Consider the following 18650-nt stretch of genomic DNA (forward strand, 5'->3'; position numbering starts at 1 on the left):
AACGAGGAGCACAGACGAGAGCAATAGCGGATCCAAGAGCAGGTCCGAAAGGAAGCTAAGGTTGAGCAGGAGAGGCTACGCGCGGAAGCCCAAGCTGTGCAAGAGCTTTTATAGGATCGTCTGATGGCAGAAATCAAGGCCTCTTGGATAGCTATGGAGCAGCACGCGCAAACCAATGAGGAGTTGCGTAAAACCAATGAGGAGTTACACAAGATCCTACATCAACGTGACCGACGTTCCACTAGGGAACGATCTATGAGCTTGTCAGCAAGAGATAATCCCAAGCCATTTTAGCAGGAGATTATGGATGAGTTTGTGCCACCTCATTACATCACACCGAATATCGCCTTTTTCATAGGGATAAAGGACCTTGAAAATCATCTTACGACATTCAACACTCATATGTTTATCTCTAGAGGAACGGATGCTATCTGATGTAAGATGTTCATGGGCACTTTTACAGGTACAACCTTATAATGGTTCAGTGGGATCCCGGATGGTCAGATCACCTTTTTCTCTCAGTTCTCCATAATGTTTAGACAACAGTTCTTGGTCAACAAGGTCAAACCCCCAAGGTTGTACGGCCCTTTTGGCGTTAGACAAAAGGAGGGAGAGACACTGAAAGATTATCTGAATAGGTTTTGCGTGGTCACAGTAAGACTTCAAACACATGATGAAGAGATGATGGTTGTCGCCTTTGAACAAGGGATAGCGACAACTTTACATTACAAATAAGTTTTCTAAAGTTTCAAAAAATTATTTTAAAAACTCAGCAAAATAACCTTGGATAATAAGTATTTCAACAACTAATCTTAGATAATAAGTATTTCAACAACTAATCTTGGATAATAAGTATTTCAACAGTATTTCCATATTTTTTATGATTGATGGTAGTTGGTTTATATAATTCGTAAATTTTTTGTTACGAGCTCATACTTCAAAAAACCTGACTTATTTTGTTTTAACTTTTAATGTACGTATATTTTATGTGCAACTTTAGTTTTATAGTTTTAGTTATAATTGATGATATTTAATTCTCATAATTTTGAAATATTTTAAATTAAGGCCTTTATTTTAAAATGAATCTAATAATTCATTCATTGTAAAAGTGAGAAGTATTAAAAATTGCATATAATTGGGTACAATATCGTCAAATATTGCATACAATAATTGCATATAATTTGATAATTATTATTTCCTTAATACTCCCCCTCAAGTTGGTAGGTGAAGATCAAGAACCCCCAACTTGTGTCGTAGCGTAAAAAATCGTTCCTTGCCCAATGCCTTCGTAAAAATATCTGCGAGCTGATACTGTGTCGGTACATATGAAGGACTGATTATCCCAGCTTGTAATTTTTCTCTCACAATGTGGCAGTCTATCTCAATGTGTTTTGTGCATTCATGAAATACTGGGTTTGCTGCTATATGTAATGTCGCTTGATTGTCACAGAAAAGTTGAGCTGGCAAGTTACATGGCACCTTTAAATCCTGCAACAGATATAGCAACCAAACTATCTCCAAACAAGTATTGGCCATTGCGTGGTATTCTGCTTCCGCTGATGATCTTGATACGTTTGTCTGCTTTTTTGACTTCCATGAGATAATAGAGGAACCAAGAAAAATGCAATATCTAGATACTGATCTCCGAGTTGTCTGACAACCTCCCCAGTCTGAGTCGCAATAAGCTGTCAATGTCAGATTGTTTTCGGATGGCAATAGCAATCCTTGTCCTGGTGATCCTTTGATGTACTTTAGGACCCGAATTGCAGCATCCCAATGAGGTTTCCGTGGATCCTGTATATGTTGACTTAGGGTCCGAACCGAAAATGCTATGTCAGGCCGAGTAACCGTGAGGTATATCAGTCGTCCCACGAGTCGCCTGTATTTGACTGGATCCTTTAATAACTCTCCATCGTCTGGTGTGAGTTTTAGGTATTGTTCCATTGGAAATTTGTCTGGACGAGCACCTGTGAGTCCCGTATCCTGCAAAATATCAAGCGCATATTTTCTTTGGAACATGTAAATACCAGCTTTGGAACGGGAAAATTCAATCCCTAGAAAATATTTTAGGTCTCCAAGATCTTTAATGCGAAATTGTTGTAATAAACAATCTTTAACATGCTGAATTTCTGTCAAATAATTTCCTGTCAAAAGAATATCATCCACATAAATCAAAAGGGCAGTAAATGATGAGTTATTCTGTCTTGTGAATAGAGAGTAATTTGTCTTGGACTGTTGAAATCCTACAGATTTAAGCACATGAGAAAATGTTGAAAACCATGTTCGAGATGCTTGTTTGAGACCATAAAGGGATTTGTTGAGTCGACATACAATGTTCTCCCCCTGTCGATGATGCCCGGGTGGCAAGTCCATGTAAATAATTCCATGTAAGAAGGCATTTTGCACATCTAGCTGGTGAGTAAACCAATTTCTGGCTGCTGCAATGGTGAGAAGACACCTCAAAGTTGTTAATTTTGCTGTTGGTGAAAAAGTTTCAGAATAATCGACACCTTCAATCTGAGTGTACCCCTTTGCGACAAGGCGCGCCTTATATTTGTCGACGCTACCATCTGAGTTGTACTTTATTTTATAGACCCATTTGCATCTTATGGGTTTCTGCCCAGTGGGTAACGGTGTCAAGGTCCACGTTTGATTTAGTTGCAAGGCGGAAAGCTCTTCGTACATTGCTTTTTGCCAATTTCGATCAAGGATAGCTTGAGCATAAGTGTGAGGTTCTTTGGTGGCTGTGATGTTAGCAAGATATGCACTATGTGTAGAAGAAAATCGTGAATTAGAAAGAAAATGATGCATAGGATACCTGGTTCCATTCAGTCGGTCTTGGGCAGTGGTCGAATGATTGGCTTGGGATCCCATTACGTAGTCTTGAAGCCAGGAAGGTTGGGTTGATGCGCGACTGGATCGTCGAACAGGAAGGTCGGTTGGAGAAGGTTTGGTAATGGGTGCTAAACTTCTTGGCATGGGAGAAGAAGGTTGGTCTACTAGAGGTTCAGGTGTATTATGACGAGTAGGAGAAGTAGGTTGGTTTGATGGAGGTTCAGGTGCATTGTGACGAGTAGGAGAAGAGAGTTGGTTTGATGGAGGTTCAGGTGTATTGTGACGAGTAGGAGAAGAAGGTTGGTTTGATGGAGGTTCAGGTGCATTGTGATGAGTAAGAGAAGAAGGTTGATCGAGTGAATGTTGGATAGGAGTGGGTAAGTCAATGTCAATAGTAGGCAAAATACCTTGTAATGGAGGTGAGGATTGTGTCTGTGACTGTTGGCAGAATGGGAAAACACTTTCATGGAAGATGACATCCCGACTTGTAAAAAAAGTGTGTGCATCTATATCAAATAATTTGTATGTTTTTTTACTGTGAGGATAACCAATGAAGATGCATTGTCGGGCGCGCGGATCAAATTTTTGCTTAGGTGAAACAACAGTTGCGTAACAGAGGCAACCAAAAGTTTTTAGGTGAGAAAGTGAAGGTGGTTGATTATATAGTAGCTCAAAAGGTGATTTATTTTTTAGTAAAGGTGATGGCAAGCAATTAATGATATATGTGGCGGTTAAAACGCATTCTCCCCAAAATTCTAATGGTAAATTGGACTGAAATAGGAGGGCTCGTGCTGTGTTTAAAACATGTCTATGTTTGCGTTCTACTACTCCATTTTGTTGAGGAGTGTAAATGCAAGTGCGTTGACATTCAATACCTTTTTTGAGAAAAAAATCATACATTGAAATAAATTCCAATCCGTTGTCAACGCGGATGGTTTTAATAGATGCCTGAAATTGATTTTGTGCAAATGTAATGAATGACTCTAAAAGATGTTGGGTTTCAGATTTGTGATACATAAGAAATAGCCAAGTACATCTAGTATAGTCATCAACTATAGTGGGAAAAAAACGTTTCCCAAAATGAGTTGGGGACCCCAAATGTCACAATACAATAGATTAAATGGAGAATGAGATTTTATTGTGCTTAAAGGAAAGGGTAGCCTTATCTGTTTAGCTTTGGGACAAATACTACAATGATTATGAATGGGAATGAGATTTTTACTGATAGGGACAGGTAGTAAGGAAGATACAAGTTGTAGACACGCCGGAGAAGGATGTCCAAGGCGCTTGTGTCATAAATCAGGATCAGTCGATATTTGAGATGCGTGGGCTTGGTTTGAAAGAGGGGACATGTAGTATAAGCCTGCGTGTTGTTTACCCGAGCTAATCATCCTCCCCGTAGCCAAGTCCAGTAAAACGCAACCATGTGGAGTAAAATTAAAAGAAGGAACACAAAGAACATCTTTGAGAGTGATTTTGTCATTGAATTTAATTGTGCCTGTAGATAAGATGGGCGCAGTTGAGTCTGTGGGCAGATTAACATTTGAAATAAATGATGATGAAGTGTGTGTGAAAAATTGTGAATCAGATGCAATGTGATGGGTTGCTTCGCTATCCAAAATCCATGGTTTCGTAAAAACAGAATTAGAAGAGGAGTTATGGGCAAGCAGACCTGCAGAGCTAACAAACGTGTCACTTTTACCGTTATTGTTGAGCGAGTAAATAGCTCTTGCCAATTGCTGAATTTGCTCGGCACTGAAGCGTTGTACGAGGTTTCTATCGGACTCGTTACTGGTGCCTTCTTTGCCAGACATGATTTTTTATTTAGGGAATAAAAATGGAAAGGCTGTCAGGGCAACAAGATCGGTGCTCTGATACCATATAAGAAAATGATAAAAAATGGTAAGAAGAAGATATATTTCTTATTCTCTTATGTGTATTACATCACTTCATGCATAGAAAATATATAGGGAGTTTCTCTCCCCAAATTACAATCTAATTAGGTAGGATACTAATCATGAGATTCTATAATTATTAAATTAATTGCATATAATTGGGTACAATATCGTCAAATATTGCATACAATAATTGCATATAATTTGATAATTATTATTTCTTTAATAAATATAGGAGTAAAAATCATAAGTTGTCAATAACAAAGAAATAAATCTACTATAATTATTAGTCAATGGTAGAAGAGATTCTCTAATACCTGATTAAACAATGCATAAAATCATTCAAAATAAACCAAACAACAATGTTTTTCTAAATAAGAAAGAAGATGAAAAACTTCAAAATAGAGTTACCATTGTGAAATATCTTTCTTCCTCTCCAAACTTATAATCGAAGATCCAACTATTGAAAAAAAAGAATCACCCATTAAAAATATATTGTCCAAGATCAATCAAATCCAACTATTAACGAATTCCTAGTTACATTTAAAGAATGTATACCTTGGTGGATATTAGAGATCATTATAGTTTTTTTTTCTCCTTTCTCTATTTGTTGCCATATTTCACTAATGAGTCTCTTTCACAAACAATTGTAATATAACCTCTCTCTAGTTAAATAAGTGAGACAAAGCAACTTTACGTATTTGGGTTTATTCTCCATATAAGAAGGAAGTTCAAAAACCCAATAAATCTTCCCTTCACAACTATATGGAGGTGACCATGAAACCGACGATCCTATAACAAATTTCAAATTTCCATATTTGTAATGAATTAGTTATCATATCAACTTCATTATCGTTAGTATGAATATTTGATAACTACAATAACAACACCCACAACATCTAATATCCAATGATACCCTATATCAATATGTTTAGATCTTTAATGAAATGTTGAATTTTTGGCCAAGACGAATAACACTTGGCTATCTACAAATAACATATATTTTATCTTGAACTGTTAGTCAGTTAATACAGTTTTACTGTTAGCCTCTCTTAACGGTTATGTTATAGTTGCATACCTTTCTCTGTATATATGCTCTCATGCCCACCTTGCTGAGAGACAATAACAAGAATAATATCTTCCTTTTTTTCATACATGGTATTCTGAGCCAATTTTTTTTCTCCCCCATCATGTCTTCTCCTTCTTCCTCATCTTCCTCTTCTCCTTATTCCCTCTCTGACCAGCGCATACCCATTGCTTCTGTTGTCCACCATTTTCAAACTCTTATCTCTCTCAAACTCACAGATGAAAACTTTCTTGTTTGGAAACAACAGGTCAGTGCTACTTTACGTGGTCTCCAGCTTATGCATTTCTTGATGGCACTGTCGTTCCTTCTGAGTTTCTGAATTAAAACAACTGCGTAGTGGCCAATCCTGCGTTTTGCACCTATCAGCAACAAGATCAACTTCTTATAGCCTGGCTTCTTGCTTCCATGTCCTCCCCTTTTTTAACCAAAATGGTGGGACTGGATTCTTCTGCTGCAATCTGGGGACGTCTGCTCACTCACTTTGCATCACATACCAATGCCATGGTCAAGAAGTTTCGTCTTCTCTTGAAAACTCCAAAGAATGATAAATTTATCACCACCTACATCACTAATATAAAGAAAATTGTTGATTCCCTTGCTGTTGTTGGTTCCCCCTTATCCACTGCAGACCATGTCGATGCCATTCTTAATGGGCTCTCTGCAGACTATGATGGTTTCGTCACTTCCATTCTTTCCCGTCAAGACCCATACACGGTAGACGACCATGAAGCCCTTCTACTTGCGCAAGAAGAACGTTTTGAAAGGCACAAGCTGGTGCATGATTCCATTCTTCAAGTAAACAACGTTTCCTCTTCATGGAATCTCAAAAACCAACACAAAAGAAACCTTTCACTTATGCCTTTCGTGGAGGCCGATCGCAACATCCCACTGGTTTTCGTCCACCCAACCCTCGTCCACCTGTTCGTCTGCTTCTCAACCACGATGTGTCTTGGAATTCCACAAAACCCATTTGTCAGATCTGTCATAAGACTGGCCACACTGCAGACACATGTTGGCATAGGTATGATCCTCCCACCACTCACTCTTACAATGCAAATCTTTCTCACTATAACTTTCCCATGGATTTCGATTCCACTCCGTTTATTCTTGGCGCCCCCTCCACCATTGAAGACCCTCTATGGTATCCTGATACAGGTGCCACTCACCATATCACCAAAGACTCTACATTCTTTACTCACAAACAACCATATCACGGTAATACTAATCTCAAACTCGGCAACAGTCAAGGTACATCTATTTCTCACACTGGTTCTGCTATTTATACTGCACCTCATTCCCACACCATGTTCAAACTTCATAATATGTTGCATGTTCCTGCTATCACTAAAAATCTTATCAGTGTTGCTAAATTTGCCAAAGATAACAACGTTTATTTTGAATTTCATGCTAACCTTTGCTATGTCAAAAATCAGGAAACCCAACAAATTTTACTTCAAGGAGTAATTAAATATGGGCTCTATGTGCTTCCGCCATCGCTTTCAACTCCTGCTCCCTCTGTTCATTATGCTTCTTATAAACCCAAGATACCTCTTTTACAGCTTTGGCATCACAGACTTGCCCACTGTAATTTTACTACTATTAAACATGTTTTGAATGAATGTCATATTTTTTACCCTTCTCAAACTCATTTATGTGATTCTTGCATACAAGGAAAGCATCACCAGCTTCCGTTTCACACCTCTGTAACTCAATACACTGAACCTTTGCAATTAATTTTCATTGATATTTGTGGCCCTGCTCCTGTTTGTGCTTCCAATTGTGCACGTTACTATATTTCTTTCTTAGATGCTCACACAAAATATACGTGGTTGTTTCTTATACATAATAAATCTCAAGCTTTAAATTCTCTTACACGTTTTAAAACCTTTGCTAAAAGTCAGACTGGATTTAAGCTCCGTGCAATTCAAACGGACAATGCTAAAGAATTCTTATGTTTCAAACCTTTTACTCAACTGCATGGCAGTTTTCATCGTCTCACTTGCCTCCACACACATGCACAAAATGGTTCCATCGAACGTAAACACAAACATATTTCGAAAATGGGTTTAACTTTGTTTGCTTATGCTTCCTTACCCATAAAGTTTTGGGATGAAGCTTTTACCACTGCCACACATATAATTAATATCCTTCCCTCCCCTGTCCTTCAGAATAAATCTCCCTATGCTGCTTTGTTTCACAAAGACTTGACTTACACTCACTTGAAAACGTTTGGCTGCGCTTGCTACCCTTTACTTTGTCCTTACAACACACACAAACTGGATTTTGAATCTACATGTTGTCTGTTTCTTGGTTACAGCTTATACAACAGATGCTACATTTGTCTTTCTCCTACGGGTAAGGTATATATATCTCGTAATGTTGTTTTTAATGAAGACATGTTTCCTTACACTAAACATGAATACAACTTCACTCCCACCACTATCACGCACTCTGATTCCAGCTCCCTAAATCATCACATAATTGTTATTCCTAAACCTGTTGTTATTCCTAAACCTATTGTTATTCCTATATATGCTCCTCTCACTAACTCTGACTCTTCTCTCTCTGTTTCTGATTCTTCTTCATCACCCATGTTGCCCATATCATCCACTACCAATGATCCAGCCAACACCCACTCCATGACAACTCGCTCCAAGAGCGGCATCTTCAAACCCAAAACCTTCCTGACTCACACCACTTCAACATCTCACATCCCTACCTCCATTAACGAAGCTTTATCTTCCCCTCCATGGCTTCAAGCTATGACAGATGAGTATAATGCACTCCTTACCAATCGTCTTGGTCTCTAACCTCCCTCCCTGCTGGTGCAAAAGCTGTTGGATGTAAATGGTTATTCAAAAACAAATTCAATGTCGACGGGTCCTTCCAACGTCACAAGGCACGACTGGTTGCTAAGGGCTTCAGTCAAACTGTTGAGTACGATTACACTGACACCTACAGTCTTGTAGTGAAACCTGCCACCATTCGCCTCGTTCTCTCTCATGCTATCTCCCATCACTAGCCCATCCACCAAATCGATGTCAACAACGCCTTCTTGAATGATGACCTCAATGAAGATGTTTACATGACCCAGCCACTAGGATTCACCTCCACCTCTCCACATTTAGTATGCAAACTGCACAAAGCCCTTTATGGGCTAAAACAAGCTCCACGAGCATGGTTTCATAAGCTAAGTGCAACTCTTAACTCTCTTGGTTTTCATTCTACAAAAAGTGACACATCCTTGTTTGTCAAGTTCCATTCCACATACACTCTCTTTATTTTAATATATGTGGATGATATCATAATTACAGGGTCTTCCCTAGCAGTGATTCAGCAACTCATATCCACTCTCAATACGTGTTTTGCCCTTAAAAATCTTGGTCCGCTCCAATTTTTTCTTGGCATTCACGTAACTCATCTCTATGCGGGTGGTCTATATCTCTCCCAACAACAATACATCACGGATTTGCTTCGTCACACCAACATGGATGCTGCCAAACCTCTTCCTACACCCATGCAAACCAACATTCGCCTCCAAAAGGATGCTTCCCCTGCCATGCACGATCCATCTATGTTTCGCTCCGTTGTCGGTGCCCTACAATATGTTCTTATTACTCGCCCTGAACTATCCTATGATGTCAACAAGGTGTGCCAATTCATGCATAGCCCACAAGATCATCATTGGAAAGCTGTTAAACGGATTCTTCGCTACCTAGCCGGTACTCGCAATCATGGTCTGATTATTCACCCTAACCTCTCTCCAACTATACGTGCCTTCAGTGATGCTAACTGGGGCAGCGATGTAGATGACCGCAAATCTACCACAGGCTACTGCGTTTACTATGGTCGCAACCTCATTGCATGGTCGTCCCACAAGCAGCGTGTTTTGTCGCGTAGTAGCACCGAAGCTGAATACAGGAGTATCGCTGATGTGATTCCAATAGCATAGAAGAGAATGGTTCTTGACATTCTTAGGAATCAACTTGAGTTGGACAATTGTTAGGCACTTTTTCTTAGAATTGGATCAATGTTCTAAGACAAGAACTCACCAAAACTAGCACCAAATCCAAACTCACATGGAAGTTCCTCATATTGTCAAATTGAACCAACAAAAAGAGGTAAAACTTAAAATCACCGAATAGAATTGGATGAGAAGCAAACTGAACCGAACAAAATGTAATTAAAAGGCAAAGAACTGAAAATGCTTGCTGGAAAAATAAGAACAACCGAACCAAAAACTCAAGAACACAAGATAACATGAACAATTGAAAGAGAAGGAAGGAAGGAGAAGAGAATGCTCATGAAGATGGATGCAAGGTTGGATGATCACGCCACTAGAAGGATGGTTACTCCTAGATGAGTGTGCTGCCGCCACTTGAGGACACCATGGATCCTTTAAGATAAGACTAGAGAAGAAGGCTCAAAAGCTCTCCAATGCTCACTCAAAATTTGAGTATAGTTTCTTTACTCTAAATTCAAATCTGAATTTTACAAAGGGAGAACCTCTATTTATAGCCTAAGGTGCTGAAATGCAAGCTACACAAATTCAAAAACTCCCTCCTAAAAACTTCTAGAATTGGCGCCTAAAACAATGCATGAGGAAGGTGTGATCTCTTCTCTTACTTTGGCACCTTCTTATTTACTCCTACACCTATCTACTAACACACCCCCCCTAAGACTCCTAACTAAAGACTAAAAGATGCTTTAACAATAGAGGTTTCTAATGTTTCCCTCTAAGCACCTTTCTAAACAATATTTATTTAATACTTGGCCTTGCCCTTCATGGGATGGACTTTGGGCTTTTGTGGGCTTTGGCCTTCTTGGGCTTGGGCTTGGGCTTTATCTTTTGCAAAGATTAACAAGAAAAACTTTAAATGTGAAGGCGAATGATCTTGTTCTTCATTATAAAAAGCCACCTTTAGTTGATTCTCATCAATCGCGGTAGTTCTAACCGAAGTTCTTTGGTTACAGTCTCTGTTACATGAGTTACATCTACCTCCTTCTCAACCTCAGCTTTTCTCTGACAACTTTGGAGTTGTCCTACTTAGTGCCAACCCCATCATGCACTATCGCACAAAACACTTCGAGCTCGACTTACACTTTGTTCGCGACTATGTTCAACAACACAAGATCAACTTAGTCAATCTTCCTGCTAGGTTTCAACTAGCAGATATTCTCACCAAAGCAATATCGGGTCCTGCATTCTCGGGTTTCAGATGTAAACTGATGGTTGGTGTTCCACCCACATCAGTTTAATGGGGGGATGTTAGTCAGTTAATACAGTTTTACTGTTAGCCTCTCTTAACGATTATGTTATAGTTGCGTACCCTTCTCTATATATATGCTCTCATGCCCACCTTGCTGAGAGACAATAACAAGAATAATATCTTCCCTTTTTCATACATGAACAAAACCAAGCTCCTACAATATATTTATTCGCCCATATCAACTACTACTTACATGTTTTAGTAATATTAATGAATTTTACCTATGTAGTAGACAAGTTATACACCTTTGCAACCTAGACTGTGAAGTCATTATTCCTTTTGTAAAATTAATCAAATAGCTTGAAGTGAATTTCTTAGGATCAATATCTCTAGAATATCTAAATATGAGCCCTACCAAACTAGGTTTATCACAATAAAAACTATGACAAGAGAAATTGTATAAATCTTGAATATGTGAATTGACCTTTCATTTTCTTGTATTTCATTTTTCAATTTCTATTGTTTTTTGAATTATGTTTCATTCTTAAAAAACCCAAATGAATTTGTATAGGAAGAATATTAAATATCAATTATAATAGATATGTGTCATTTGTGGATCGACCTAGGTTGTTTTCTATATTACAAAATTTTATATTAAAATGTAGATACTTTAATTTCCAAACAACATTGAAAATCAATCACCAACAAAACAAATTTTCATGTCATTTTGTGCACATCATTGCATACGTCAGACTACTCATGGTAGAGGCATTAGAAACCTGTTGCATATCTATTTTCTCAGTTTTATTTGGTGGACTTTGTTTATAAGTTAATTTAAAATGAGTAGCAACAGGAATATTCACGACATTGGCTTTTTTTTATGGAAATTATCCTGTCACAAAACCTTTGGCTAAAAGGATAGAAGAAGATCAAGCCTCAAAGAAGAAGACTCTACATTTGAAGAGTAAAGCATTAAGATTTTCTTCTTTCTTCTTAGTCTTGTACAAATTGTATAAATGTAATTTATTTTTTGTATTTTCTAGAATTTTATAGAGACATAAATGAGTCTCCATTATACCTTAATTGGGCTTTAATTTGGTCTTGAATAGTCAACCAAAAAAAACTAGAAAACATGGTCAAAATTTGTCTAAGGAAAGGGAAAAAAAAATCTTGAAGCATGGAAGTCCCACATCACTTTAGAGATGCCTTAGGTCATTTTGGGGCCCTGCAAATCAGCTATGGGATGCCACTTTTCAGCCTTTTTATTCCCACATTCTTTAGGTTATTAGGTGTAAGGGTCTTAGGCATATATAAATAAGACTCATTGCCTTGTAACACTTGCCTTTATTGAATGAGAATTGAAATGCTTTTGAAAGCTTCTTCTTGGTCTTAAGGTCAATACATGGGAGTAATTTTCTCCTCTTTCTTCTTCAAAGGGCCTTTCTTGAGTGGGAAAAATTAGAGTTCTTAAGGAACTTCGTACTTTAATAGTTTTCTTTCGCCGTCTGGTTGAGGATGCTTCCATCATTTTGGAATCAAGATCTAGGCTTGGAGGTTTTCAAGAGAAAAGTACTCATTCTTTCTTTCTTGTCATATTTTTAAGTCTTGTTTACATATTTTGAGTTTAGGTTAGATTACTTTCCTTATATGTTTTAGGTTTAATTTTGTTATTAATTGATTCAATTAATTGTTCGAATTTCCTTGAATTAATTGCATATATTTAGGAACTTTATAACATGTTTTTGCTTAATATTTTGACTTGGTTTGATTTCATTTTTAACATCCATTTAGAAGTAATCCTCAAAGTTCAAATCACGAAAATTGAAACCTAATTGATTTGTTTCTTCTTGTTTGAATTCTTCATTTAGTATTAGATTATTATCAAGTGTTAAAAACATTTTTCGTACTTGTATGTTACAGGCCAAAACATAATTAATCTATTTCCTTGAGTTTGAGTTGAATCTTTGCTTAGAACATGTTGTACACTTTGTTAGTTGAATTTAAGACAAACTTGTGAGTTGTTCTTGAAATTGAATTGAGAAAAAGTAAAAGTAGTGTCTTATAATAAGAAAAAAGAAAGAAAAATATGAGAAAAAAATGAAAAGAGCATAGGCCAAGACGTGTATTAAAAAAAAAAGAAGAAACTAAAGCAATTCACACCATAGTAACACTCTTTGATGTTTTTGCTAGCTCTTTTAGTTGTTATGTGACTTAAATTGTTTAGTGAAGTATCTTTGAGTGTAAAATTCTTTTTAATTCCATATTGAAATTGTAGTTGTGTGTTCTTATATGTTATTGATTCAACTTGTATTTTTTATTTGTTTTTAAACTCTAATTTTGGACATATTCATTTTTGTGTGTTTACTACTAAATTTGCCTTAATTTTTGCTTGTCATATCTTTTGGAATTATTTGAGCTTTTCTATTCTTAATCTTTCATTTGAAAGTAGTCAATCTCTAATCGAGAGTTTCTTGATTTTCTTCTTCTTATTCTTGTGTGTATTGAAAATGATTAAAGCATCCATTGTTGCTTGAAAACCCACCTCTTTTCAAGATAGGATTTTAGGTGTTGTTGTAAAATAACTAGCTAACTTGTATAGGACTACCATTTTGTCTTTCCAAAAAAGTTGTTTGTGTGGATCAACTTTAAGCATATTCTTCAATAGATCTTGACATGGACACTTCAATGCAAAATCCTTTTACGAGAAATGAAGAGATGAACATTCCTTACACTAAAAGAATAAGCATTTATAAGTCTTCAATGTTTATTATGAATGCTCAGACTACATATCAACTTCGTTTGTCCCAAAAAAATATTATTTGGCAAAGTGTACAAGCAGAACACGTGTTTTGTTTGATTGTTCGAAAGCTATAAGCTTGTGTTTGTTCAACCACACAAAGCATTTGCATCTAAAGAGACTTGATGCTTATAAAATTATATTTTACACTTTGTTGTTTAAGCACATAATTCAAACCAAATTAAAGAGTTTGTTGAACTTTGAGCTAACATTGCTCTTCATTCAATAGTAGGATTTCAACCATTATGCCAAAGTATATGGAAATGGCAGATGTGGTTAAAGAGGATATAGTGTTGAAGGGTCTAATGGATGGTTTGGGGTATTCTCAAGGGAAGACGACCAACTATTATGATATTATGAGTGCGATTTATTTGGCCAAAGATATGTGTAACATGTTAAGACAAAATATATTGGCATCAAATATCACTTCCTTTGTTTTGAAGATAAAATTGAAGTACTAGTGCAAAAATATTATGTCAATTTTTTAGCTAAATTATGTCACTTCTATAACTAATGTAGATAAAGGTGACGTAAAAAATGAGATCTTTTACATTGAGTTTACATGTGATGTTAAAAAAATTATGTTAACAATGTGTCTAACGTAAAAATAAATGTGAATTTCTATGTTGGTAAGTTGATACTAGATGTAGATCTAATGCAATTTAAAAAACAGTATAATTTAAAAAAATAAATTAAGTTATTATTTACATCAATTATGACTTATCGTAAAAATGTTATTTAGGTCGGTTATAGTCATAATTAAGTAAATTATGTTGTTTTTTTTTATAGATGATATAGCTTAGCGTTAACCCAAAACTTGTAATCAAAAGAACTTCTATCAACCAAACAAATACCAAAACAAAACATATTAACCTAAAACCAATGAAATTGTCTATTTTAACCTAAACCACCTAATATTGCAAATAATCATAAAAGAAACATAAATTATCTAATCAAAATAAAATTAAACATAACTATCACTACGAGAAAACAAGTAATTAGCTTCCACATATTTGCGTGGGCCAAATGTGGATGCATTTTTCGTCGATCAAATCCACGCAAAACGGATGCAAACTTAAAAGAAAAATAAAAAAATAAAGTTATAATAATAAAATTTTAAATTTTTGAAGGTTTAGTTCACATTATGCCTTTGAAGCTAAGTCCACGCTACTTAAAAGTTTTGAAGGTTTAGCCCACGCTATGATTTTAAAATTAAAAATAATAAAATTATGAATATCTCAAATAATTAATTTATTTCAAAACTTCTAGTTGTTGAAAAGTGGTATTGAACTCGAATATGACCTTGAGAGAGCCCACAAAACTGCTGAGCGTACTGAACATTTCTTCCTCCACTCTTTCTTCTTCTTTGACCATGATCGTGACGGTGACCGTGTTTCGACCGTGAACGTGCGACCGTGAACATTCATCCTCTACTCCTTCTTCTTCTTTGACCATGACCGTGACGGTGACCGTGCTTCGACCGTGAACGTGCAACCGTGAACGGTGAGTTTCGCATTTCTTCCTCCATTCCTTCTTCTTCTTTGACGACCTTGAACTTAATCTTTGTGTAACCCTAGGTTCTTGATTTTCAGTGGTTTGAAGGTCTAACCCTAACCCAATTTTTTTCTTCTTACATTGTTTGATTTAAGGGTTTGATTTAAGAGGATGCTAAGTTCTCGAATGATTTTGATGCTAAGTTCCTTGTAGGTCATTGATAGAGGACTGTGAATATCTTAGCTTTGTGAGGTTGGATTTTAGCATGATGGTCCTTTAAGCGGGTAAAGCAAAAGGAATAGACCACGTAATTCAGTAAAATAAGAACAGAAATGAAAAATAAATATAAAGTCTAGATCAAACTATACAGCTTTGATCCTGCCTGTTGACCGGAACGCTGGAAACTGCCTCGTCAAAGGATCGACGTGCGCACCGCTTCTCACCTCCGTTCCTCTTCGGGATCTACCTCAAGAACCTGCAAAGAAACAGGACGGCGCCGCTGCGGCCGATCGCACTCCAACGCTCAAGTCAGTGACGGTATCACCAAATACTAAGAGAACAAGAACCGTGCAAATCCTCTCTCACAGTCAGCTCTATCACTCGCAAGCGTAAAGAGTATGAACTGAACGTGCGTACCTCAGAAAGTTTGTTGAGAACTCTTATATACCTGGCTGTTTTCTCTCTTCTGGCAGTTACAGACCTGGACACGTGGCTCGCATCCAGTCGTACACGTGCCATCATCTGGAGCCTCCTTGACTTGGCGCTGCTTCTACTCTCATTTTGGCTAAGTTACTTATGCATGGTACTGCCCAGTGCATAGCTAACTTGGGAGTGCGATCTCTACTGGAACTGGCGAGTTAGGGTGTCCTCATACACCTTCCCTGTGGTCTCGCCGGCCGCCTTCATAATCTGCTTCTCCTTCATCTTTGGCGATGTGCTCGCTCTGGCGATCTCCTTCATCTGGCGACTTCATCTTTAACCTGGTGATCGCCGATTCTGATATGCTGGAGGTCGGAACACGCCAACTTAACAACTGGCGACTACACGAGCCCCCCGACTTCCTTCCCTCTTGCCAACCTGGCGCCTTGCAAACACGCCTATACTGTAGCAGGGTGCCACGTCATCACTCCCGACCACCAGGGCGGTACAAGCTTAATTATTTAATCACAAGTTGTGGAAGGTGATGACGTTACTTTGTAGCCTTTAAAGCACTTATTCCGGTTCATGTTTAAACACATAGATTCATATAATTAGCTAGAGGAGGAAGAGATGAACTTAGGCTTGAAAAACCCACACCAGTCGATGAAGCCAGGACCGATAAGCTTCTTGAGTATTATATGTTTAATAACATTTTAACTCTGAACTAAAGTTGTTTTAGTTGTTCCTTAAGAATGCTCTCTGGCCTTTTTGACCAAGTGTTCAAGAGTTTTGTGTTTATTGTCCCAAAAATGATCTTAGATGAACGCACAATGGCTTAATCTTTAGGATACCATAGTCATTGATATTTATCTTTCAGCTCTTGAATGATTTGATACATTGTTAAAAAAAGAAGGTTAAGAACAAGAGCCTCTTGGTTAATCTTTTCAATTCTTCCAGGATTGAATATTGTGGAGCAATCACTCTGGAAAGTTGTTCCTCATTATTTACGTTGAGTTAGCAGCGCTTTAAGGAAGGTATGTCATCTTCAATGTATGTCTATTAACTCGTACATTCTTTCCCTTTAAGATTTTCAATGCAATTTTCCCTTCCTTGCAACATATAGGAAAACCACTTTCATTGACTTATACTCCAATAAAGTTTGGATCTTGGATGGGAGGTGATAGAGATGGAAACCCAAATGTGACAGCTAAGGTAGCACTTTCAAATATCCATTCATGCTGCCTTAGTTTTCTAGTAGTGGAAGCATAGTTGAATCTCTAATGTCATTATATTATTGACCACCCGAAGATGTCCAATGTTGCATTCTGTCATTTTGGAAAGTGCAAGTTTAATGATGATTGAATTGGGAAAATTGTTACAAATTTCAATGAGCTTAACATGACAATTTTTTTTTAATATTTTCTATAATCTATCCTTTACTAGAAGTCTATCAATTATGTTGTATGATGCATGTAGCTAACTGTTCCGTCCGGTTGACCTGTGACGTCTTTGTGCGCGACCTCAACCATCAGCTAGGGACTCCTTCCCACTTGTTACCTGTGGATTCCTGCAAAAAGAGGACAAAAGGGTGCCCTAGCGGCCGTTTGCACTCCGACGCTCAAGTCAGCCAGCAAGAAACACCAAAACTGTGTACCTCCGTATCTGAGCACCGCGTATGGCACTCTGAAGGTGGTAAAAAGAACTGTGTATTGTGTGTATATTCTCGCTCCGGCAAACAACCTCTTTTCCAGTCCCTTGTGCGTAGCCTCACGACTTCGAGCAAGCAACTGGAGAGTATTCTGGGAAAATTTGCCAAAACTTCGAACCCCGTTCCCAACATTCTCAGCGCTATTTAAACTACCCAAGCATTTAAAGCGCCTTAAATCGCTTTTAATCACAAACGTAACGCGCTCAATTAAGGCGTCTAATTAGAAAACGTAGCGCATTTAAGACGTTGAAACGCTTGGGAGCTATTACTGTACCTGAACGCTCGAAACGGAAACTGTATTGAATGACTTTAATTACCTGGTACCTGACTAAAGGGTGTTTCTATTCTGACCTGGCTGTCGTACACGTGGAGGGCCTCACGACGCCATGACCCCATCTGGGGGCGTTTCTGCCCATCTGGGGACGTCTCTACGTGTGAGTCCTCCTGCCTGGGAGTGCTACTGCGCAAGGGGTGACTTTTTGGGTACCAACTCATGCCCCCAATCATCTAGTCACTCACTTTGAGAGCGTATCTGCCTTCCTCTCGTACCCTACACCCGACTACCCTGGACGTAACCTTACAAGTTCTAATATATTTTCTTAACTTTTTTTGGTTTAGGGTTTTAGCATAATAATATTTATAATTTTTTAAATTACATTTACATTTTGTAACATACTACAATTCTATATCATTATTAATTTTTTTAATTACATTTACATTCTGTAACATACTACAATTCTATAACATTATTAAGTTTTTTAATTATATTTCTATAAAAATTTCTGTAACATTAACATTTATTATTTATAACATAAAAAAATTGCATTCACGCATTCTGTAAAAATATTAACTTTAAATGAATAAATATATTATTTATAAAAAATTAAATGTTTAAAAAATATAACATTAAAAGTGTGCCTGAAAAAATATTCAAAAAAAAATAAAAAAATAAAAAATTTGGCTTCAAACTAAAATGAAAATAAGG

The sequence above is a fragment of the Phaseolus vulgaris genome, chromosome 5 (genome assembly GCF_051622355.1).
Source record: "Phaseolus vulgaris cultivar YP4 chromosome 5, ASM5162235v1, whole genome shotgun sequence".
Classification (NCBI taxonomy): Eukaryota; Viridiplantae; Streptophyta; class Magnoliopsida; order Fabales; family Fabaceae; genus Phaseolus; species Phaseolus vulgaris.